This window comes from Chelonia mydas, chromosome 23 (assembly GCF_015237465.2).
Source record: "Chelonia mydas isolate rCheMyd1 chromosome 23, rCheMyd1.pri.v2, whole genome shotgun sequence".
Lineage (NCBI taxonomy): Eukaryota > Metazoa > Chordata > Testudines > Cheloniidae > Chelonia > Chelonia mydas.
In genome coordinates, this window is record NC_051263.2 from 10,670,060 (window position 1) to 10,696,847 (window position 26,788).

At 42.3% G+C, this 26,788-nt stretch overlaps 1 long non-coding RNA gene across 1 annotated transcript; it reads right to left on the reverse strand.

The window, feature by feature from the left end:
- Positions 1 to 11,554: 11,554 nt before the first annotated feature.
- Positions 11,555 to 15,593, reverse strand: LOC122463674. The gene is made up of 3 exons (XR_006287252.1): positions 15,558 to 15,593; positions 14,715 to 14,746; positions 11,555 to 11,677 (listed from the first exon to the last, which is right to left on the reverse strand). It is a non-coding gene; the product is annotated as an uncharacterized LOC122463674 (long non-coding RNA).
- Positions 15,594 to 26,788: the final 11,195 nt, after the last annotated feature.

The window sequence follows — 26,788 nt, forward strand, 5'->3', positions numbered from 1 at the left end:
CTCCTCAGGGTTGCAGACTGGTATCACGCTCTCCTCTTGGGCGGCTGGCCCCCTGATATCTGTCACCACTTGCCATGTTCAAGCATTCACACTACTCTGCTCTACTCCACACCTGAGCCCGAACTTGATGCATGAAAAGGTAAGGCGATATCCCTATCGGTGAACCTTGCTCTGTGCTGCAAGTGATGGAGGAGCATGTCCCAGCTTTAATTGTTTCCGCTGAGCAGCCAAAAAAAGAACACTGGGCCCCCAGCCAAAAGACACGTTTCGAGCAGAGAGCGCGTGGTCACTTCATGTGTGTCCCAAGACAAAAGAGAAGCCACCAGAAAAATATCAGGTCTCTTGTGTTAGACAGGAAAGTATCAGAGCTGCTTGAAAAGCACCAATTCTTTTTTCATGGGATGTTTAGAAAAAGTGACATTTTTTTCCTAAATGTCCTCCAAAACTTTGTTGGGCTTTGAATGAAAAGCCAAAGACAAAGCTGCTTATTTATTTATTTATTTGTTTGTTTGCTTATTCATTCATTGGCTTTTGAAAACCATTTTCAGCTTTTGGTTAAAACAATAGTTTGTTTTTAGAATATTGAAAATAATAATTAAAAAATCTTGAAACCTGAAAACTTACTGAAAATCCATCAAGCGAGCAATCAATCAATAACCAAATATTATTTGGTTTCTGGTTTTTTGTCAAAAAAGGGAAATTTTTGATCAAAATGAAAATTTTCCATTTATATTTTGGTTTCAAAGGTATTTTTCCTCAAAAAAATATGTTCCAATAAAAATATCTCAACAGACTAGAAAATAGGTTTGCAGGATTTCTCACCACAGCTGTAAGAAGGAGTTGGGAAGGAAACATGATTAGCTGGGAAATATGGCCGGGATACTGGATAACCGATCTATTGAAAGACAAGTCCAGGATTGTCAATCTGTCTGTGTGTCGCTCTGAACATCTGTTGAGACAGTGTGACGCAAGGGGAACAGCTACAAGCATGGCGGTGGGCTCCTTCTGTTCAGAATATCACCAGGTTCAATCATCACAGGGATTCGCATCTGTTCCTGTCCAGTTTTTTTAAGTTGTCAGCCATTTTTGATTTTACAAGTTACAGCCGTGTAACAGTACAGGCTTTCGCCCATTAGATGAATGAACAGGCTAACACCCAGAGCTTCTCTGAAAACCGAAGTGTTAGGAAATGCAATATTCCCTACAAACTATTGCATCCATATGACTCTCCCCCGCCCCAACCACTGTTGTATCTGAGCCTTCAAAAGCTTGAATGCTTTTATCCTCATCACACCCCTGTGAGGCAGGGTAAAGCTGTTATCCCCTGCACAGAAGCACAGAGAGGCTATGGGTATCTGTACACAGCCATAGCACCGAACATTCAAACCCAGGTTGACAGACTCAGGCTACCACGCTAATGATAGCTGTGTAGTCATTGCAGCTCAGGCTAGAGCTCAGGATCTGAAGCCTGCCCTGTCCCTAGGCTTCAGAGCCCAAGCTCCAGCCCGAGCCACAATGTTTAAAAAGCTAGTTTTAGCAAGATAGTCAGAGCCCCACAAACCGCAGTCTGTCAGCCCAGCTTGGAGGCTCACGGGCTGCCACTTCCTCTGTGGATGTACCCTAAGTGACGTGCTCGAGGTCATACAGGGAGCCTATGGCAGGGCATGAACCCACGACTCCCAAGTGCTTGGCTACTCCCCTAAGCACCGGGTTGTCCTTCCGCCACATATTTCTAGCAACTGGGCAGATGCTCCAAGCTCCAGGATGAAAATGTCTAGGCTGCAATTGTTATTAGCAGCTGTAAGTGCTCAACCAGTCTGAGGATCAGGCCCCTAGGGGTCCTATTGCAGCTCACCTCCTCTTCAGATACTTAGTTAAGGATGTTTGCCTGTCTATATCAGGTGTCTCCTGTCTGATTGTTAGGTTGTAAACTCTTTGGGGCAGGGACTGTCTTTTTGTTCTGTGTTTGTACAATGCCGGGCGCAGTGGGGTCCTGGGCCATGACTGGGGCTCCTAGGCATTACCGTAATACACCTAATAAATAATGTACAGCACCTAGCACAATGATGCACTCAGCCATGACTGTGGCTCCTAATGCAACCATAATACTAATAAATAGCGTTCAGCACCTAGCACAATGGGGTCCTGGGCCATGACTGGGGATCCTGGGCCCTACTGTAATACACGTAATAAATAATGTACAGTGCCTGGGCCCTGTAGTAGTAGAAATTATAATAATGAGTACAGAGCATTTCTGAAAATCTGAGCCTGATTAGGTGCTTAAATGGGTGCTGAGCATGTGAAAATCTAGACGTGCACATGATGAATATCTGTCCTCATGTTCCAGAAGTTGGGCGCCCAAAATCAATGGACCCTTGTGAAAGTGCTGGGCTGATCGGTCTCTGTGCTTCCGTTCCCCCTCTGTACAGTCCTCACAGGGGAGCTGGGAAGGTAAATACATGAGTGTCTGCCTCTGTTTTGCATGTCTCTGCAATGTGCCCAGACAGGATGGTTTTGATGGTCACATAAACAGTTTGTGCCTTGCCCCAAAGATGCCCAGGGAGTTTGTGGCAGAGCCAGAAACAGAATCCAGAACTCATGACTCCCGGCCACAAGCAAACCTGTCCTCCCTTATGAGCCTACAGAGTTCCACCAAACTCTTTCATTCAGTACCTTCAGCCATCATCAACAACAACAAAAATGTTTGTTTTGAAAATAGGATTTTTTTGAAAGAAACCCAAACATTTTTGCCTACAAATTTTCAGTCTCCATCATTTTGCTGTAAAACCAGAAAATTTAGACAAGAATGAAAATTTTCTCCAAAAAGGATTGTTGTTCTGGTCAAAATGCATTTTTCAATTTAAAAAAAAGCCTTGGCGAAATAATTTAATCGTCCTACTGATTATGCTGTTTGTACCTCACTGAAAAACACAAGGCTGCACTGGAATTTCCCATGATTGGGTTCAAGCCAAAAGATGCTTTTTCTTTATCCTTTGTTTTGTTAGGACGTTCCTAGCAAAATCTCTTCAGCTGCTTTTATGTTCCACAATGGGGAAAAAAAGTAAGTTTCCTAATTGTGAACAATGACGGCCCCTCTTTTTGGTCTTTATATAGAGGAGTAGAAAATGTCCGTGATCAAGTTTGAAACAAAAATGTGGTGGAAATAACAGGAACCCTCGAAACAGATCTGAGCTGAGCGGTGGTTTTGAAGAGTTGATGTAACTGTACAGAAGACATGAGCTGATTGCACAATAACTCATGCTCAGAAACCAAGCCACAGGATATGGTTAGAGGAAAATAAAAGTAGACGAGAGTCAGTGAAGGAACTTATTGCCTCTGGAAATAGCGGCGCTCTCCCCAAGATAAGACTCTCATCAAATTCCCCTCCCCTACAGACAGATTTGTCCTTATTGAGCAGTACTGTATGCTCATGGTTATTGTCTAAGGCTTCTCTACACATGAAAGTGATTCTGGAATAAGGTAAAGTGTGAATTTACAGTGGCTTTGCTATTTTGGAATAACTGCACGGGTAGACCATTTTCTTCCAAAAGAAGAATTCTTTTTTCTGTACTAGCTTAATCCAGATATTTCACTAATTTGGAAAAAGGCATTCATGCTGGAATAAGAGTGTCCACACATGGAGTTATTCTGCAACAGTTACAGTCCCTGTGTGGACAAGTCCTTTCTTCAATACTATAGAGAAGCCACTTTTTCTTCAAGTCCCTCCTTAAACACACCTCTGCCAGAACCCTTTAAAACGTTGACTCCTATCAAGAGCAGGTTGAATTAAATAGCCACTAGAGGATATATACAGAACCACTCCTCCCCCAGACAAGCAAACTTCACTGCCCCATCACTCTGGTATTTGTGCCAATCACCCATCCCTGACCCTTTCTTTGCCTCTCCATGGGGGTCCAGATCCTTAGCTAGTGTAAATGGCTGTAGCTCCACAGAAGTCCACAGAGCTAACCTGGATTTACACCAGCTAAATCTCCTCTCTGCTTAGTCTCCAATCTGGCAAATGTGCTTCATTTGATTTCAGTGGAAATATTTGCAGTGGTAAAGCTAAGCACGAACTGGTTAGGTGGTGTGTTTGCAGGATCAGGGCCTTACATCTTAACTGCAAACCTTTTTGTTTCATTTACTTTTGAATTGAAAGTTTGTTTTTGTTTCAGTTTTGGAAAGCAGAACAATTTTTGAAATTTCAGAGTTTAGAATTTTTTTCCTTCTCCCTTTTTAGCAACTGAATAAAAACCCGAATGATGTCTTGTTCCTCCCCCGCTCCCCACAGTTTTTCCTTTTTTTCACCATTCCAACTTTTCAATACTCCTCTAACTTTGGAAAAGTTAAGAAGTGGTAGAGTCAGAGTTTCATTTTCTCCTTTGTTTCTTAATTTTTCAAAAGTTGGAGATATTTTGAAAATCTAAGAGTGGAAGAAGGAAAAAAAATAGAAAAAAAGGGGGGGAAAAACAACTGTGGAAAGGTTTCATTTTATTGCATTTTGTTGGGGTAAAATGGAGAGAGAGGAAAAAATTAAAATTTAAAAATTTGAAAACTTTCCAGGGTTTGGAGACTGAAATGAAATTTTTGATTCAAAACAAATTTAAAAAATATTCCAAATGAATTGAAACAAGTATTTCTGTTTGACTTGAAATGAAAATTTCTTTTGTTTGATTTTGAAAATTTCCCATGAAATATTTCAAATTAAGAATTTCAGATGATCATTTTTAGCTTGAATTTTTTTTTGTGGTGGAAAAAAACAGCTTTTTCTACCATTTCTAGCCCCTGGTCTGATATGATCTGGCAATTCCCATTAGTCTATGAAGCAAAGACATTTGTAACATTAACATGTAGATTACATATGTTTTACATATTGGATTAACATATTATTTCAAATGAACTGAGAGCGTCCTTCATGTATGCTACAGTCCTTATATACGTACCATAGATTTTTTTTTGGAACTTACATTAGCTATGCATATGAACCAACATGTCCTTTCCACATGATCTGGAATCTCACTGCCATTTAAGAAATCAGACAAGTTAAATCTGTGTCACTCTTTATTTCTCCATTCAATCAACAAATGGACAAGTTCTGTTGTTCTGTATATTTTCAAGTTTCTTAAACATTTCTCCATCATCTCTGTGTCTTCTTTCCTATGGTTCAGGGGCCCACATACTTAACTCAATCTCTAAAACACTTTTCCTCCAAACTCTTCATTTAAGCACAGGTTGATCTGTGGGAAAATGAGAGGGAATCAGCCAACCCAATGCCAGTTGCCTTTAGCATCTCATAATGAAGCCTATACAGATATCTCAGGCAATTTATTATTGAAAGTGAGGCATGAATTTGAGGGACACTGGCTAGACTTTCAGATCCCAGGCTGAGTTTACTAGGTTGGAAGAGAAATTAAAACAAACGAATGACCTGCTCACAGATTTCAGATATTTGACATTTCAGCTGGGTTGGTTCATGTTGATTGGACACATAGTATATGAGTAATCCCATTCACTTTAATGGGACTATCCATGTGCTTTAATCCAAGCACATGTTTAAGAGTTTTGCTAATCCAAGGCCTAAATAAGTGGTATTTTTTAAATCAAGTTTCTGGTTCAAATACTTGCATTGATTCCAAAATTTGTTTCCTTTGACATTCCCTGATGGTAGCTGAAAATTCTCCAGTTTTGCAAACAGGAAGGTTGGGATTTTCAAAAGAGTTTAAAGAAGTTAAGTGCCCAAATCCCACTGAATTTCACTGCAGAACTCCCCTAAAGTCCTTTGAATGTCTCACCCTAAATGCATTCTCTCTAATGTTAGCGAAAAGGCATTCAGGCGCTGGCACTGTGATGAAGTGGGAATTTTCTGTAATATTTTTTAAGAATCCTATTTATGCCTCAGTTTTCTTTGTATTTTAGATTGCTATCAAGTGTGGAATAAAGGATTAAGTCTGCCCTTGGAGCAATGCAGGAGACATGAGATGTGTTTGTCACCCTGCTGTGTGGGGCAGAATGAATGGATAGTTAAGGAACTGGCTGGAACCTGCTTTAACTGACCCATATCTGTGGAGAATCTGAAAAGGACAATGGGAACCCCCTAATGACCGGAACATCACACCTTGCGACCCAGAGGAAGGCGGTTTTCTCCCCCTCTCTTGACAGGGAAACAGAGCAATGACCCAGGCTTGGGAACAAAGGGAAAAGTGTCCAGCCAGGGGGTAAGTGTTGCTCATGGGAGAGAGACAGGGCTCTCACCTTGGATTCAAAAAGGAAAAGAGACAGAGCCTGAAATGGAGTCCATAGCAGCTTGACTGGAGGATTGTTGGATCATATTAAAGAAGTTCTGTATTAAAATCACAAATGAGTTTGAGTCCCCATAGTTTAAATTCCAGGGTATTACTAATTAAGAGGTCTCTTGGTTTTTGGTACTGTTTCTCTCCCCCTATGTGTGAAACTTGCAAGCTGCTAATTGTGTTAGTACATTCTAAGACAGAGTCTGTTCTCAAAGCAATTCTTTGTAACACCAACTACTCACACAGAGAGAGACTCAAAGCAATACTCTGTAACAACAGAAACAGCACCCAGAGACTCCCACCCTTTTGTTGTATTCATCTCGCTTTGTTAACAATTGTGATTAAAACAGAGATAGAGGATGTATGTGGATGGATGCTTGGTGTGGATAATAACTGAATGATCAGGGAGGTGCCAGCCTAAGAATCCAGTGTCCATCGGCTGAAGAAGGCGTCAAGTGGAAATAACCAGAAGACCCCGGAGGGCAGACTGGAATCCACCCAACAGCCTCAAGGATGGGAGAACCAAAGAACAAGATAACATCTGGCAGCACCGAGCCGTCAGGAATGTGCCATCTGCTGATTGACTCAGCAACAGCATGATGAAGCAATTCCCATAGACTGGCATAGGAAGAAATTCCTATAAAAATAGACTCTAAAAAGTGAGAACTTTGGGGTCTGATTCTGCAAACCAACTTCCAGGAGCGTCCGATGAGCATCTGACAAGGCCCTGCTCCCTCCTCATGTCCAGGCCACCTGGCCAGTGGCTTGGCATGAGCAACTCTAAGGCTGGTAGCTATGATAACAACCTTGCAGAACGTGTGTGTGTGTGTGTGTGTGTGTGTATGAATGAATGTGTGAATAAATATGAAATTGAATGGAATGTTATAGCTATAACTAACTGCTTACTATGATTCTTTCTGTATTCACAATAAATGTGGCATTTTGCCTTTTCCCCTTTAATAAGAACCTGCTGGTTTTTATTTTATTAGTATAACAGGATGGCACTGGTTTGGCCAGATGGACTATATCTTAACCTGGGTTGCTGTGTGCTAACCTAAAGACTTCCAATGTGATGATCCAGCTGAGTAATAGATACTGCTCTGCAATCACTGCTGATATGCATTAGTCCCCAGGAGAGTACATCAGGGCCAGGAATCTATCTCAGTTGGACTCGCTGGGCAGAGCTAATGGTGTGAAACAGGAGTACTACAGCCCAAGGGCTCAGGCTCACAGGCAGTGAGGCTGTGTGGCCTACCCTGAAGGAAAAGTGGGACCGTTTGAGGGCCTGGAACACTGAAGGGATTCCTCCAAGGGACTGTTTAAAAGCAGGGGTGTAACACAGAGCCTGTGGATCTGTAACAGGCATAAATTAGGGTAGCCTTAGGGCTGCTCTAACTTACACTTGGCTGTCACGTAGTGCTGGCTGGGAAATGTTTCTTTTTCTTCTCTGCAGAAAAATGTTGGTTATAACCGAAAACCAGAAAACTGAAAAATGACTCGGTTTTGAACAATACCCCCAAAATTTGTCATAAAAAAGAAGAAAATTTTCGCAAGTTTTTTCTCTCCATTTTTTGACACAAACATTTTCTATCAAAACATTGTTGACTGGCTGCAGTGTCCTGCCCCCAGGTGATGCCCTGGCCCACATCCCCTTTTCATGGGAATGTTTTTCTACAACTTACACCCACTTTGCACTGTCTGTAAGTGATTAGACAAGGTGCCAGGCAGAGACTAGTATGGTTACAAACATGTACACTCAGGAATGTTAGATAGTAACCCGAATGTGCAGCTGCTCTCTGGAAGGAGAGTCTCTGGAGCGTAGGAGAATTGGTCAGGGAGTGCGACAGAGTTGAATGCAACTGAAATGATCCCCATTCCTCAAATGCCCACCTTGCTCCTGCCCACCATCCCTGCCCTGACCCCTGACTCAATTACTGAAGCCTTGGCCAGGAGGGGGAAATTCAGCCCACAGAAAGCTCTAGCATCAGTAGGATTTTCTGTGAAAGCTTCTTTCCAGAGGGGAGTGACTCACTTACCAAGCTCAGAAGGGGATAAGATAGCAGCATCTCACTGTTTGCGATGAAGTGTAGAATAAAGCACATTCTGCACTGACTTGGGGTTTAACATTTCGTACCCCTCACCTGCTACTTCTTTGTCTGCTGGTTCCTTTAAACAGAACATGTACGTGTTAACAGAAAGCAACTGGGGCTGCTCTCCTTCTGAGAACCGATTTGAAAGCTGACGGTTAGAGACACAGCCAAGCAGCCCTCTGGAAATTGATAATAAGTAATATAAGCCGTAGGTGAATGCCATACACTGGAATAACACTTACAGCCTATGTATAGCTAAGGATCCCAGAGCACTATGCACATTATAGTTCATGCAGCTTCCACAGACTGCTTATATAGTAGAGACACTTTAACACTAGTGATATGTCCCAGGCTATGCAGCAAGTTAATCCCCAAGATCTTAATTTCTGCTCTAACAACATCACTTTCCTGAGCTGAGACTAGAACCAGGAACCCTGACTCCCCATTCACCTTTTGCTAACCCCAAGATCACAGCCACCAATCAGAGCAAGAGAGAGAACTCAGGAGTCCTGATTCCGAGACCACCTTGTTTAAGCCCCTGGTCTGCACTCCCCTTCCTGAGCCATGAACAGACCCCTGGAGTCCTGACTCCCAGTCCCCTGTGACTCCGGATAGTAAGTGTAGGAAAGTCCCTATTCCAAAGAGCTCACACTGCAAAGTCACACATTGTGTCATGCAGTGCTAGGCGCTGTACAAACACAGAACAGAAAAGACAGTCTCTGTCTCCAAAGACATTCTAAACAAAATACAATCAGGGGCTATTTTTTTACAATAATATTTTATGACTAAGCTGTCATAGGTAGGAGTAAAGTGGGTGCTGGAGCTATGTTAGGTTTGAAACTTCTCAAAGTTCTACAATATGGGAAGAGCTATTGGTGGAGGACTATTAATAAACTGGATTTTAATCTTTACATAAACACAAATATCCCCAGGAATATCCTCCCAAGATTAGAAATGCTCTAAATTAGGGATGAGACAGACAACACATGGAGGGAGGGACTTTCACAGGCACTGAAAGGGGTTAGGCCCAGATCATCAAAAGTATTTTCAAAGAATCATAGATTCCAAGGCCCGAGACCATTGTGCTCAGTCTGGCCTCCGCTATAACGTAGGCCAGAGAACTCCCCCAAACTAATTCCCAGAGCAGATCTTCCCACTGATCTGAGTGGAAATTAGGAGCCTAAATACCTTTGAGGATTAGGATAAGGGCCTTAGCCAGTCCACTCCCCTTGAAATGGACTCCCGAAGGGAGCAGTGTGTCTAATTCCTACAGCCAAGGGCCTGGCTGTGTTGTGTAGAAGCACAGCCTTCTTTTGCAGTAATTAAGGGCCAGTTTCTCTGATAGCCTCACCCACGCTGAGTTGTTCTTTACACCATGAATCATCTCTTTGAAATCAAGGGGCTAGCTGCGGATCACAGCACTGCTCAGTGTGAGCAAGGGGACGGGAGGAATCTGTTCCTAAGACTCTGGCAGCTGCCCTCATGGTTGTGATGCTCGCATTTGTGTGGTGTTGTCACCCTTTCTCCATCCTTTCCCTTGCAGACTTGCATTTCCCGGAGCAGCTTGAGAGAGTGATGTGTTATTAACATCACTTATCGGAACTCGCAAAGATGCAGAGAAGGGCGACGGAAATGATGAAGGGTCTGGAACAGCTTCCATATGAGGAGAGATTTTAAAAAACTGGTACTGTTCAGCTTAGAAAAGAGACGACAGAGGGGGGATAGGATGGGGGTCTATAAAATCATGACTGGCGCGGAGACAGTGAATGGGGATGTGTTATTTACCTTTCACATAACACACGAACTAGGGATCACCTGGTGAAATTAATGGGCAGCAGGTTTAAAACAAACAAAAGGAAGTATTTCCTCACAAAGCACACAACCTGTGGAACTCTTTGCAAGAGGATGTTGTGAGGGCCAAAAGTGTAAATGGGTTCAGAAAAGAATTAGATAAGTTCCTGGAGGATAGATCCATAAATGGCTATTATCTGAAATGGTTATGGATGTAACCCCATATTCCAGATGTTTCTAAACCTCCAACTGCCCTGTTCTGTTCATTCCTTCTGAAGCATCTGGCATTGGCCACTGTCAGAAGACATAACTTTGGACTAGATGGACAATCAGTCTGACCTAATGTGGCCATTCTTATGTACTTACCATCTCATCGAAACATCCAATAGATGAAGCATCTGGAAAAAGAATGCTGTATTTGTAAACAATTTTAGTAGCTATGACACCTGTAAGTTAAAACTTGTCACAGCTTTACAAGTTTACTTAGTCCCAACTGTTGGGTATGGGCCACAACCACCATGACTGAATTGGCCTCGTTAGCACTACAAAAAGTAATCTTCCCTCTGTTGATATTCACCCCTTCTTGTCAACTGTTGGGAATGGGCCACAACCACCCTAATTGAATTGGCCTTGTTAATACTGAAACCCCCCCCACCTTGGTAAGGCAACTCCCATCTTCTCATGTGCTGTAATATATATACTGGTTACTGTATTTTTCACTCCATGCATCTGATGAAGTGGGTTATAGCCCACAAAAGCTTATGCCCAAATAAATTTGTTAGTCTCTAAGGCGCCACAAGGATTCCTCATTGTTTTTGCTGATACAGACTAACATGGCTACCCCTCTGAAAGGGCCCGATCCCCAGCTAGTATAAATCGGTGTCACTCCATTTGAATCAATTGGCCAGATCCCCAGATGGTGTAAATCAGTGTCACTCAATTGGAATCAATGGGACAGATCCCCAGCTGGTGTAAATCAGCCCCAATGCCCTGGAGTCAATGGCGTGATGCTGATTCACCCTCTCTGACAATATGTACGACAGTGTCCCTTTGACAGGAAGAAATAGACATGGTCCAGTGTCACCAATGATTGGACAAGGTTAATGATGCTGGGAGATGAGACTATTCTGAGTGTAAGTGACATGCCTGGAATTTGCAAAGAATCTTTGGGAGTTAGATCCCCTGTCAATGGAATTTAGACTCTTCAGGGTCTGAATCCCTTGTGAAGAGGAGACGTAGGCTCTGAAATCAGTTGGGCGTTGTGACACTGAGCACAGCAATGCCTCAATAGCTTTAAAAACCTGAGCCTCAGTCCCTTACATTCCTTTGATAATCCCATCCTAAAGTTTCAGTGCAGGGGGCCGTGAGTCACTTACTGAGCCGAGATGCAGAGATGGCAGGTTCACTCTTCTGTTGCAGATGAAGTGTAGAATAAGGCGAAATCTCCAGGGCTCTAGTGTTCAGAGATTCATAGTTCTCTGTATCCTTGTCTTTCCCTTGGGGTCCCTGGAAATAAAACGTGTGCATATTAACATGAAGCAAAGGGGCTGGTGTCTTTCTGAGAAAGCTGAGATTTAATGGCAGAACCCAGCTGTTCTGCGGAGAGACCAATAATAATTCATCATTAATAAACACAACAGGTTTTTCATGTTCTCTGTGTATATAAATCTCCCCACTGTATTTTCCACTGAATGCATCCGATGAAGTGAGCTGTAGCTCACGAAAGCTTATGCTCAAATAAATTGGTTAGTCTCTAAGATGCCACAAGTACTCCTTTTCTTTTTGCGAATACAGACTAACATGGCTGCTACTCTGAAACCTAATAAATAACGAGCACACTGACTGTACAGCCAGTACATTTTTGGCTTTTCTTTCTGTGCTTAGCAGAGTGATCACAAACTACTCCTGTCATTTACAAATTGACTCAATTATCCAAAACATTAAGGAGATTTCGCAGGGGAGTCAAGGGCAGTCTTTGGGGTGCTGGCAAGAGCTGTCCAGGGTTGGGGTTTGGCCTTCAAGCTTCACAACTGGTCACTCACATCACTGCTAGGTTGAATGCACAGACTTCCTCTGTGACCCGGGTCTGCCCTTGGTGTCCCTAAGCATCTGACTGCCAGATGCTGGGACTGGAGGACAGGAGATGGATCACTTCGAAATTGCCCTGTTCTGTTCATTCCCTCGAAAGCATCTGGCATTGGCCAGTGTCAGGAGACAGGATACTGGGCTAGATGGACCTTTGGTCTGACTCAGTGTGGCCATTCTTATGTTTTAATGATCTTGGGCAAGTTGCTTAGTGTCTCCACGCTTCAGGTGCCCATCTTTACAATGGACATATCAGCATTGCCCTACCTCACAGGGGGGTTTATCAGGACAAACCCGTCAAATACTGTGAAGCACATTGAGAGCTACTGGGGGAAAGCGCAATATAAGAGCTACAAATTGTTATTATTGTTATAATCCACATTCAGCATCCAACATGAGTATTCAACATCGAACCTGCGTATTTGTGACTTTATCCACAGTCTGAGAGACTCATGCAGGCCAGCGTCAGAGCTGTGGGATTCAGGGATACAAAATGACATGAACATAGTGAAAATGAACCAAACCCCTGACACATTCATCTATTTTTTTAAATATTTGTCCAGCTCTACTGTATATTGCAATTTCTGTCTGATAATTTCACAGCTTTATCCAAACCAGAATTAATTGAGTCCAAATATCCCTGTGGTTATTATCAGATGCTGTCATATATTATTATACACACTATAAAAATGAACTGAGACATAGAAAGGTGACATGTCCCATATCACACAGCAATTTAATCGCAGAGCCATAAATAGGACATATCCCCAATCCCTGTAGTAGCTGTTTGACCAAATTTCCATGCAGAATCCTGCCCCCCTTGATCTAATCGCTAGATCCCATGAGTCCTGAATCCCTGCTCCTCCCCACTAGACCCCACTCCCTTCTAGAGGTGGGGATAGAACCGCACCCTTTATGCTCTAACCATTGACACCACTCCCCTCCCAGAGCTAGAAACAGATGCCAGGAGGAGAGTTGGGTGAATAATGGATTTTTCACTTCATTGGTAATTCTGAAAAACAAAAAAGACAAGTAGTTTTGAGTGGAATCAAAACCACCATTTTGGGAGGACTGTTTTTTTTGGCAAATTTAAAGTTGAAAAAATTTCCATGTCAAAACATTTTGTTCATATCTGCCTTGCTCTGACTATTAGAGCCAACTCCCTTCTCAGAGCTGGGCAGAGAACCCAGGAGTTCTGTCCCTCTGGCTCTACCCCTGCTGTAGCCACTAGACCCCATTCTAGTGGACCTACGGGACATGGACTTCTTATGTAAAGCCCTGGTCAATAGCCCATTGAGGTCAATGGAAGTCTTTCCATTGACTCCAATGGACTTTGGATCAGACCCTAAGTCACAAATGATACAATAAGGGGCCAATTTAAATATTTTTCTTTTACTAGCACTAAGGGAGTGTAAGCAGAGGGTCAGGTGTTGGACATTTGTTAGGTCTCCCAAAGTTTGTAATATGTGGGAACAGATATTGGGCGAGGACTTTTAATAAACAAAAATTTACTCAGTAACCCCCCCAATTTTTTTTTTCATAATCACTGATACTAAAACCCCTCTAAAATAGCCGGACAAAACATTTAGGTCCTGATCCTGCAACTCTAATGCATGTTGGAGTTTTACCATGAATTTCAATGGGAGCAGGGTTACTTTAGCCCGGTAAATGTTTGCAGGGTTGTTGTAGCTGTATTAGCTCACCCACCTAGTCTCTCTTAGGCGGTAAAATCATTGACCTGTGAATGCACAGTTTGTATCGTGATCATGAGCCTGTGGGAGGAGAAAACACCTGTGAAATCCCCCACATTATTCTTTTTATTATTATTTTATTTTAGTTAGTTAGTTTGTTTGTTTCTTTTGTGGGGTGTTACCCACCGACAAAATGAGCTCCAGACCCAACCCAAAATCCTGAAGAATCCTACCTGGGACCAGAGGCTATTAGGGGAGAAGAACATAAGTACTGCCGTCCAGGGTCAGACCAAGGGTCCATCTAGCCCAGTATCCTGTCTTGGATGGTGGCCAGTACCAGAGCTTCAAGGGGAGTGTACAGAACAGGGCAATTTTTGATAGCTCCTTCCCTGTCATCCCCTCCTGGTTTCTGGCAGTCAGAGGTTTAGTGTTGACCCAAGCATGGGTTTGCATTCTTGATCATCTTGACTAATAGCCATTGATGGGCCTATCCTCCATGGACTTATCAAGTTCATTTTTGAACCTGGTTATATTTTTGGCGATCACAGCATCCCATGGCAATGAGTTCCACGGGTAAATTGTGCGTTGTGTGGAAAAATACTTCCTGCTTGTATTAAACCGTCTGCCTATTAATTTAATCAGGTGATCTCTGGTTTTTGTATTGTGGGGAAGGATGAATAACAGTTCCCTATTCTCTTTTCCCACCTCCTTCATTATTTTATAGATCTCTATCCTATTCCCCCTTTTAGTCTTGTCTTTTTACTTACTGTGTAATGGGAACATCCAGCAGATGAGGCATCTGAAAAATAAATACTGCATTTATAGCCATTTTATTAGTAATTTTTCAGGTCAAATAGCATCTGAATTTTACACATCTTGTCAATCCCTGTTATATGTGTGAATAGTGCTGAAGAATTCAGACATCATGGGGATGATATTTATAAAAACTGCTTTTCAGTACTTAAGCTCTGAGAGGAATAAATAGCAATTCAAACAATAAATCTACCGTTTGAAGCATACATATGGGAAAGGTGATTTGGGGTCACTTTGGGATCTTTACTAGGAGGGCATCCAGTTCATGAAAAATGGAACCTAGGATCATGGATTTGGATTTGGCTCATGGTGGATTCTCCATCACCGACAATTTTAAAATCAAGATTGGAAGTTTTTTCCTAAATGATCCACTCTAGGAATTACTTCAGGGCAGTTCTCTGGCTTGTGTTATACAGGAGGTCAGACTAGATGGTCACAATGGTCCCTTCTGGCTTTGGAATCTATGAATCTGTGACTCATTGCAATGGAACAGAATAGGCCTCGGTAATGAGCTATTGTGCCATCTGCTTTTCAGCAGAAATCCCAGCCTCCAGCCACTGCTCCTAGACATGCATTATACCATGACTCGCAGCACATATTCATCCTCCAATCAGTGGTTAGAAATTTACTGATGATGAGAAAAACAGTTTATACTGCAGGCTGATATTACAGTGTCCTGGACCTGTGAATTAATTAACAGACTGTACTCATTTTCTCAGTGCTTTGCCTTGAAAATCCACATATACCAGATGAATGGGTAGATCAAAGGAGTAAGTTAATATGTTTGAACTTCATACCAATAAGCTTCCCTGCTGCAGTTTTGTCTGTGCTCTTATATGGATTTTGCTCCCTGTAGAAAATGAGAGAAAGGCTATATGAGTGAATGTGGAAAATCACTTGTATTTACTGTGTTAAAACAAGAGAGCCCTGAGGTAAAGTCCCAGCTACCAATGTGACGCTTTGTCTGCAAATGTGATTTTGTCTCCCTCTACTGGCTGGTCCCAGCAGCTGGCTACTTAAGATAATGGTTTTTCCTTTAGCTCAGCTGGACAGAATTATTCCACTGGCATTGCAGGGTGCAAACCTCACTGGTGGCCATGGTATGTCCATGTGTCTACAGTAGGTTACACAAATGCCTCTGATCTTTGGTGGAGGATGGACCTGGAATCCAAACCCAGGGCTGGACCTCAGTTTCACAAATGGCTCATATATTTTTAATAGATCTAAGCAAAGCCCTGGATTCAAACACATCCAGAACTTGGAGAGATCCAGATCTGAATTTTGAGGGCTGGACCTGTTTTGCTTTAAAATCTTCAAAATTGGATTTAAGAACATGCCAAAAAAAATTAACTGACTGGGCCAAGTTTGTGGCCACATATGGTAATTCTAATCCAGTTGTCCCTTTTAGCAGCTGGATCATGATACAAGTTGTGAGGCCTTATTCTTCCCCAATTACCAGTGGGACTGAAAAGGAACTGCCTTGCACAGTCAATTTTAGGGCTCACTTACCTCCTGGAAACCCTGGAAATTTTAGAGCCAGCTTCCCAAACAGGTAATAACACCTAGTGCTTATAAAGTGCTTTTCTTCAGTAGATCTCAAAGTGCTTTACAAAGAAAGACAGCATCTTTAGCCCCACTGTATAGATAGGAAAACTGAGGCACAGAGGGGGGAAATGACTCACCCATGGTCACCCAGCAGCAGAACCAGGAACAGACCCTACAGCGTCTAAGTCCCAGGCTAGTGTGCTATCCACTAGGCAACACTGCCTCTCACTAGCTCAGAGCTACATGAGCAAAGACCACTATATCTGAGGGTGCTCTAGCTAGGAAAGGAACTTCACAGAGGGATTCATTTGTCATGGCTACCAGATTTCTAGTGGGATTAATCCCTGACTTGAGTCATAATCTATCTTCTTTGTTTTTCAGTTGTAATCAGTGTTTGCATGAAACAGCACCTTCAACTTTAGGGCAGGGTAATTCTAAATCAAATACTATATTCCTGCAGCGACTATGGAATGTGTTAAGAGATAGTGTCCTCTTACCTTTGGTTTTTACATTGACATGCAGCTGAAAAGATAGAAAATGTTAGTGAAATGGCCTAAATGACTCACTACAACATTAGTAAAGAAAAAGGGGAATATAAAGCAAACTAGGTATGGAGTAAAGAGGCAGGGTCTAGAGTTCTGACCTCATCTAGATTTAATCTAGGACCGTGTGTGCAAGTTTCAGGCCATGCCAGATATTGATGTGAGTTTCACCAGCTGTTCTCATAAGAATTTGGTCCAAAATGTCATAAATTTCACTAGAGCAATTGGGCTTGTGAAATTTCTGATCTCTCATGCCAAATCAGAGGCAGATCCCCCTTCTGGGTTAGGTTCTTTCCACAAATCAAAGCTGTAGAGACAGATTCCACACTGGCAATTTGTGATCAAGTTACTTCACCTCAAAGCTACAGTTTATGCTGATTGCAGTTGACCAGAATGCAACCCCTTCCTGGCATGCATCTTTATTCATAAATTATAAACAAAATCCAGCGCAAGCCTCCTCCCTGAGCCTTTTTTCTCCTAGGCCTCCTCCACAAGGACCACTCAGTTCACGCCCTTGGTCATCTCTTTGGCTAAAAAGTGGTAAAAAGCCCACTGCAACAGCGAATCAGAAAGATGCATTAATGTTTTCTAGCAGAATTTTCAACTGCTAACAGGTGGAATTTGCAGGCCAATGCTGCCAGAATGTTACAGGATTCAAATCCTAAACCCCTGAATTTGGGCTGTATTCACATTTGAAGTTCTGACGTTGGCCTGTCTCAAAAAGAAATGTATTGCAAACATCTAACAGTGGCTCCCTGTTTGAGAACATTATGGAACCTGGGGATTTCTTCTGAAGTTTGTCTTATCTACCTTCTAACAGGTGTAGGTGTTTACATACCTTTCGTTATTACTAGATACAGAACCAAGCACAGACCCAGGGTGGTAGGAATTGCAATTCCAAGTATCATTTGCAGTCCTAGAAAACCAAAGCAACATGAATATTTACAGAAAACAATAACATTAGGTTAGAAATAAAGGGAAAGGGAAACTAGAATACGTTGAAGATGGCTGGCCCCTCAACAGCCAGACCAAAAATAAGTATCTAATATTATAAAGATGTCTGTCACAGGCCACTCACTGAATGATAGAATGAATTTTTAGAGTGGCTCAGACACCAGAATTAATGTTCTGTGGGAAATTCTAACATTTCAAAATTTGTTTTCATTCCAGATTGGAACAAAAAGCCCCAAATTTTAAATTTCCTGCAAAAAGAAAATTGCTAAAAAAATTGACCTTAAACTACAGAAATATTTAGTTTTGATAATGTTAAATCATTTTGTTTTTGTTAAGTTAAAGATTGGTTGAATCATTGTAATATATTCAATATAATATTAAATACAAATCATATAAATAAAATATGTTAAAATTAATATTTATTTATATTTATACTATAATGTTTATAACATTATTATAATGTGAAAGTCAAAATGATTCATCTGGACATTTTCCCTTCAAAATGTCATCAGAACTGATACTTTCCCATGAAACATTCTGATTTTGACAAATCAGAATTTTTCAGTGAAAAACTGTTCTGTATTTTTGTTTTGTTTTGTTTCAACCAGCTCTATTTATTTTCATGTTCCCATTTGCAAATATCCTGAAATATGGGACCTTCACTACGCGATGCTGGGTACAGAAAACAAAAATAAAACCCAAATTAAACTTTGACCTTTCCATCAGTAGTACCAGGAGGCCAGTGATTTATTGTTGGTTTCAACCCAGTCTGCAAAGAGCAAGGAGATAACCCGAGCTACAGCTACTACTACATCTGTCCCTGGTTCTGACGGGCACTTAGTACAGGTGGATGTTTACATTGTAACCTGGCAGTGTCAGGTGGGAGGCCTAAGGAGAGTTCAGAAGCTGATGACTGGAGTGTGCGTGCCTTTCCTGACCCGTTGAGTGGACAGAACCAATTCAGCAAAAACAACGAGGAGTACTTGTGGCATCTTAGACACTAACAAATTTATTTGGGCATAAGCTTTCATGGGCTAGAACCCACTTCATCAGATTCATGGAGTGGAAAATACAGTAGGAAAATACAGTAGGCTCTAACTCAGCGCTCCCCTTAGAGCTCCCACTGGCAGAGCTACCATGGAGCACCCTGGCCAAAGCTGGGGTTGGGGAAATACCATCTGCCCTCCCTTGAGGTGAATCTTGCTGGGAACAAACAGCCTCACTGTGGGAATGGCAGTGATGGTGATTTATACCCCATTGCACCAGGCTAACTGAATGCAGCCCATTCAATGGATATCCTGTGTGTATACTCTTCAAGAAGAAGGGAGGCGAGTGAGAGGAAAAGATGACAGCTCCTACAGGAAGGAGCTCTGCTTTTCTGGAATTCACATCCTAGGGGGCACTGGAGAAGTCTCCTAAATCATGAGTGAATGAGATGATTTACCATGGGGAGAGGTCGTCTCTGGATCACGGTTGCTGGAATTGGTGGTTTTGTCTGTGCAAAAATTACAAGAGCAGAAAGTGTTAAAGCAAAAGCAGGAAACCCTCTTAGATATGCTAACACTGAGGCAGTCGCTTGTTTCCCATGTTGGGGAAGAGGGTAACAAATCATTGTTTTGAAATGTAAAGCAACCCTCATAGCTAGGCTTGGCAGAATCTGATTTTTATTTTTTTTATAATTTCATCCGACAATATCAATATTTACTTTGAAGCATTTTTTATACTTATCAATTTACATTTTCACAGTTGCACCAAATTATGCGTGTTAAGCATTTGTTTCTATTTTTACCAATTTAAATTTTCACTGTTAGAAGGAATTATGGGGGAGGGTCAAACAATTATTTAATGACATAAATCCTGATATTCAAAAAGTTAAAGCTTGATACCATTAAAACACAAATTGTCAACATCACACGTCAAAATGTAAACAGTAAATATCCTTACATCAAACTCTAAGATGTTCTGAAGGAGCATTTTTCTTATTTTATCTATCTGTAAATTTTGATATTATCAATGAAAATATTTGTTTCATCAATTTGTGTGTGTGTGTGGTGAAATCAACATTTATTGACATTTACTGATAAAAATCTAATCCTTCCATCCTAATCTAATACTACTCATACAGCGCATTGAAACTCCGAATTATCTACTCATGGGATTTGACATTTTGAAATTTCTTTTTTGTTCCTATGTGGAATTTTTTTTTAAAAAAATTCCCATAAACTGGAAATTCTGAAAATTTTGGATTTGAGAAAGGCTTGTGTTGGAATTTTGAAAATTTGTTTCAGATTTTTGAAATTTTGAAATTTCATTTTGGAGTATCACAACTGTGTTTTGCAATTTATTTTATTTTGTTTCATTTTTATATTATTTTTACATAATTTCATGACATTTTGCACTACTCCTACTACTACTGACAAGACAATAGTTGAAAAATTCTATTATTTTTATTTTACTTTAAAATCATTAAGGGCAGCTACTACTTAGTACTGACTGGAACAGCTTATCTTATTTTCTAAATGAAGGGTCTCCTGTCTGTGTCGCAATGAAAGAGTTTAAATGAAATTCCAAAAATCTGAAATGAAATTATGATTTTTTTTGTTTTGATTCAAATGGGTAAGAAAAAGACATTTCAGAATGTTGAAATCCCATGAACTGGTAATTCTGAGTTTCAATCAGCTCCACAGGGGACTCTTTACATTTCAAAACAAACAAAACTCATTTAAATTTTTTTCTACAGGAATTTTCATCAAATTTGACACATTTTAAATGTTTCAATTTAGAAGGAAATGTAATTTTCTGTCAAAAAAAATTTCAATGAAAAATCTTTGACCAGCTCAGTTGCCTCAGCACTAGAATTCATAGGGGCACATATGGTGTAAATCTGGCCCTGCTCAGCACTAGATGTCATAGCCACTCAAGAGCCTCCCACACGGAAGTGGTGTGTTCCAGGGATTAGCAGACCTGGATTCCAACCTTAGCTTTGCCACTGATCTGATTTATGATCTTGAGCAACTCCCTTCCCCTCTCTATGCCTCAGTTTCCCACTAACACTCACTGTCTTGTTTGAAGTGCGACAAGATCTACAGATGGGAAGTGCTGTACTAAAGCTGAGTGTGATTAAAAATATATCCAAATTCAGCACACGACTCTGCAGTCCTAATTCTGCCACCAGTGATGGCCTTTGAAATAATGCACAAAGGTGGGCAAACAAGAAGACTTGTTATTCATTGAATATTTCATAGAAAATAGTTCACAAAAATTGTTAATTAAATAATTGGATGATTATATCTGACCTACCCTATCCACAGCGGGAACATCTTCCATCACTGGAGTATCTAAGTAATTTTAAATTTAGCCTGATGACACATCTCTGGCAGAGCAAAGGGAAATATTATTTCTCCCTTTTACGGATTGAGACATTGTGACAGATTTCTGTTACCAATCTGCCTAAGATCTCAGGTGATCAGTCTGAGATCGCAGGACCGTTGGGGGGGGAGATACAGGAACACACCATGTGACTAAATTTTAAAGCTTTATTGGTAAAATAATAAAAGAACAGCAGTGAGTGCTGGAATCGCAGCCACATCACTCGGAGGAAGGAAAAAGTGTTAGTGCCCAAGCTCTAACCCACTTCCATACTCACACTCAAGCTACCCCAGGCTGGCCAGGCCTGAGGTGTACCATCAGAACAGAGCGGGGTGCGGGGGGGGGGGGGGATGGACAGGAGTCTGTCCTGTGCACAGGTCATCCAGGGTTCCGCTGAAAAGTCTCCAACTTGCTTCCACTCTTGGGAGGGTTTTTAAGCCCTGGGATCTCTTGGGGGCGTCCCCTTCAGAGACCTTTGTTCCCCATGCTCGGTGTATCACTCCAGACTGGCCTTCTGTGGCTTCTTCAGCTCCCCCCAAAACACACCGGCTCCAGGGTCACAAAGGCAGACTGTTGAGTCTCACTGGGTGGCCAACCTTCGCGAATGTGTAATCTCAGTCCTGCAACTTACTTTGCTTTTGTTTTGCTTCTGTCTTTATTTCTCACAGCCAGCTGCGTTTTTTGGTGCTTGGCATGCAGAGCAAGGCAGACTGTTGATTCTCCACCGTGAACACAGAGCAGCTTTCTCTTTATCTCTAGGCCAAGCTGAATTGTCAAATTAACCTGTTCCTTTCCCCCCTCGGCCGCCTGAGACCCACAAAGGAACCTTTCATTCCACTCTCATGCCTTTAACCCTTCCCAGAACACTTTGCAATGCCTGCAACAGCGTTAGCAACATACAATGCTGATCTGCTTCCCCAGGGAACTTGAGGGAGGGGGCCATTGGGTTGTGACAACATCAGATGGATTAAAAAATTTCCATTGTGGGATTTGAACCCACCTGGCTTGAAGCTATAGCCACAGCTTTAAGCACAGAGCCATCCTTCGCCCAGCAAAAATCCTAGTGAATATTTTTCAAATAATAGATTGGCAAAATATCACAAAAGTAATTGGAAACATCATTCAACAAATATTATTCAATCAGCTCTGTAATTTTCAGCCCTCCCAGCACCCAGCATTGGCCATTGTTGAAGAGGAGATCCCAGAGTACATGGACATTTCAGACCCAGTCCTGCAAAGCAGCTGAGTGCTGGGTGAGAAATATTCTTCGTCTGAAACTCCCATCCACTGTCATGGCAATTAAGGGTTCTCTGCACTGCACCAGCCACACTGAGCTTCTCTGAGGAACAGATACTCACTGTGGTCCAGTTCTGAAACTCGTGAACCAACAATGCAATGCTGAGTGTTCCCACTGAAAGAGTTGCTTGCTGGAGCAAGGGGTGCAGGAATTGGCCCTGTGTTACCACAATATGCTACTAAACAAAATACTAAACAATGGGAGCATTTTTATCCTCCGCACAATGGACGCCTTCTCACCTGTGACACTCAGGTAGCGGACGATGCTGAGGTGAGAACTCTGCACTTGGTTATGGAGGCCCTTGTGCTGGTACCCACAGGAATAGTTGCCTGAACTCTGCCCAGACACATGATGGGGAAAGTCAAAGGACAATTTCCCTGGCACAGCTGGTTTCCTGCTCATTTCCTTGCCATCCTTGCAAAGGAAAGCGAAGCTCACGGGGGCATCCGAGGGGGTGAGACACCGATAAAGAACAGTGTCGCCCACATAAGCCGATGACTTGTCCAGAAATAGTTCAGGAGCAGGGAGATCCCCTGGAAAAACAGAGACCATAAAAAATCCAACATGAGCGATTTCCCTTTCCGATGATTAGGGCCTAATCCAGTTCATGTGGAAGAGAAAGGGCCCAACCCTATTTGGAGCCTGGATTGGGTCTGTAGAGTCCTGATTTTCAAAAATTCTGAGCCCTCAGGGCTTGAAATGAAATCCTTGGGATCTGCAGGGGCTCAGTGCTAGACCTGAGTGAATAATTGATTTTTGGTTTTGAGGGGAAAACTGAAAAATCTGGGGGGGAAATTGTTCAGTTTAAACCGAAGCTGAATTTTCTTTTTGCTTTTTTCGCTCTTAAACAAACAAACAAACAAACAAATAAATTTCTTTTTCGTCAAAGCAAGCTTTTTTTTTTCATTTTTTTCATTTTGGGTTATTTTTTGGTATTTTTCAACTCCTTTTTTTTTTCTTAAACTAGCTAACTTTTTAAACAAAATACCATTTCAAAATAAAAAGATGACATGAACCATTTCAACTTTTTATTTTTATTTTTCAATTTTGGGGGGCTAAAACTATTCACTGAGTTCAACCCAAATTTGCAGACAGATTCCGTGTCCCAGTGAATTTGCTGTTCACTGAAGAAAATTCACCGAATTCTATTCAGCACCTTGGACAATGAGCCTCTGCAGATCCCAGGGACTTCATTTAGAGTTGTGGATATTCAACACTTTTGAAAAACAATTTCATTAGTGTGATGATCAAAGAAGGGGCTTACACACTGTGGTGATGAGAATGGTATAATAACCTATAAAGCCTAGACTAGACTAGAATAGCTGGTCAAGATTGCACAATTATTGTGGTGAAATTTACAAAATCTGAGATTCTTTTTTGTGATTTTCAGGGATATCCCAGTTACATTGTTTAAATCTGCCGTAGCTTAGCTGAAGTAAGTTCTCCATTTCCAGGTATCTTATATAGCTATTCACACAAGTACAATGCAGGTATGAAGCTCTATCAGATAAGAAAGGCAGCATTTTACAATCACTTTTCTCAGGGTTAAACTATGACACAAGATGCCAGGTAGTGGAGAAGCAGGGCCAGTGGGTATCATTGGGCCACTTTACAATTTCACAGATGTAGCTGTGGTCAGAAAAGGATGGCATGAAAACAAGAGGAAGCCCTGTTTTCATAGTCAACTCAAGTTAGTGCTCACCTGATGAGGAAATGCAGTTGGAGGCTGGCTGCTGCTGGAATGTAAAACTCAAAGCTTTGGGAGAAAAAATAAAGTTACTTTAGGGAAAAACATCATCATTTTTCCTTTCATCTGAAAATGATTCATAGCTGCAGAATTTTCATAAGGTGCCAATTCAGTTAGGGTTGTGGATGAGGCTGGAGAATCCTTTGCTGGGGCATTCTAGGAACTGTCTCCCTGGGGACAACACTTAGATGCGATGGGAAAGCTTGTGTGTCCTGTTTCATGGCACACAAACAGAGAAATTAGATAAAGGCATAATACTCTTGTTGGAAGGTTGCAACATTATACAATTTATTTATTAGAATCCAGAACCTTAATACACAAGAACCAAACACAGAGAGAGAAAAAGCAGGCTGCTCCCTGAGACAGAAAGGCGTAACTCACCCCACCTTGGTCTAGGCTGCCTCTTTGCAGACTGATTGCTGCTGGACCCAGATTGCACACTTCCCTACAGATCCCCCTGCCTGCAATCAGGACCAGGAAACTCCCCTGACATTTTAAATGACAGTCACAATTTTAGCAGAATTTTCAATTTGTCACACTAGGAAGCAGTAGCGCACTGGTCCTCCATCTTGGTGGTTGAGCAAGAAGCCAAACTATCTTCATAAAAGACTTAAGCTATAGAAACACAAGGGAGACATTCCAGCACACAGAACAACAGATAAGGAGAGCAGGGCCTTGCTCTTGCCGTAACAGCCCAGAACAATTTCTGAGGCAAGCTCTCAGCTCTGCAGTAGCATATAACAGCTCTGTCTATGACAGGACAATTTTACTCATACTTTTCTTAAGGGGGAAACAAAGCCCAGTACTCACAAACAATCCACAGACACAGCGCGAGAATCATTGGTGGAATCAGCATTCATTCAACTGCCTTCCAATTCTGCAGTGGCTTCTGCTCCCCAAGCACAAAGGGATCTGCTCTGAATCTCCTCCAAGTCCTTGGGTCTCAGACAAAGGACTAGCTCTGTTCTCCAGTCTCCACTCTTTCTGATGTTCCTCACAGCCTAGGAGCTGCAGTGACTCGGTGCTGTGGGTCACCTTCTTCTCTGCAGGTTTCAGGCCAATGGGAAGCCACAGCTGGTCGCTGCTGCGTTCTGCTTTGCTCCTTGAGGTTTAGATGCTCTCTCCAGTGACCTTTCTCTTCTGCTTCTCGGGTTTAGATAGGGGACGAGCTGCAGTGGCTCTCCGGGTCTGAATCATTGATGCCCTGAACCTGGCGCTGTGTTTGCATCAGTGCAAAGAGCTACAAAAAGAGGATGGAAATGTTTCACATTCACTTTGTACTGGTGCAAATGACGGCACAAGGATCAGGATATCAGAAAATCAGGCTCCCGGTTCCCAGCCCATCTCTGCTCATTCTGGTCTAGGTAAAGGGGAAGCTGCAGTCCCCAACTGCTCTCCCTGTTCTCTTGCTATGGTCAAGCCAGCAAATAAGTGGTGGCTGCTCTCAGCTGAGTGGTTGTTTCTGTTCCTTTGCGCTAAAATAGACAGAAAGCCACAGCCGCTCTGTGCTCTAGCGTCTCCGCTTCCCTGCTCTCTGTGTGAGCCAGAAAGGGATGCCGCTGTCTCGGGATGAGAATAGAAACAGCTTTTCACCATCGAGACTGAGACAGAGGCTCCATTTGTTAGGGGTCAAATTCCCCCAACCTCAGGCCCAGGCACCACTTAGATGCCGTGACCATGACCTGCCAGCCTGGGCACATCTGTCCAGGTGGGAGCATCTCATTGGTTCATAGAGTGACACTCTAATATTCTCACCATTCTCTTCTAGCGACTTATTTACACAGAGTAACATTTGCTTCTATTTTGTGAGCGCAAGTTGAACAGGGGCTTCATTGAGCTGTGCCCAGTGATGCCCAGGGCTCTGGTTACAGCTAATTTAGCTCCCTGCAAGGGTATAAGTGGGTCCAGCTATTCCCTCCAATGTGCACTGCCTTGTTTCCCCTCAAGCATTGCCAGGCATGACCTCAACATGGAATTTATTTCCCATTGAGCCACCCATTCCCTCAGCTCTGACAGGCCCTTCCGAAGTTCCACACACTCTTCTCTGGGCTTGGCTATTCTGAGAAGAGTCACAGAGGTTCAGGCCAAAAGGAGTCACCAGATTATCCAGTTTGACCTCCTGTATATCACAGGCCACCAGCACCACCCAGCACCAGCACACTAAACCCAACAAACAAAATCAGATGAAAGTATTACAGTCTGCAAGAGACTTAGAAAATTGTGTGCCACAGGCAGAGAATAGGAAGGATAGCGGTGCATCAGTGCCCAAGGCTGCTGCAATGGCTGGGAACTGATTCAGTGAGAAATACCCAGAAAATCCCAGCAAGTACCCTCACCCCACACTGCAGAAGAATGTAAAAACCAACCCCCCCACCCCCTCCCGGAAATCCCTGGCTATCTGACCCAGGGAAAATTCCTTCCTGACCCATACATGGCAACCTGCTAGACCCTGAGCATATTGTGCCATCTGCAGATTTTGCTACTTCACTGTTCGCTCCCCTTTCCAGGTAATTAATAAACATATTAAACAACAGAGGGCCTAGTACAGACCCTTTAGGCACCCTCTGTTCTCCT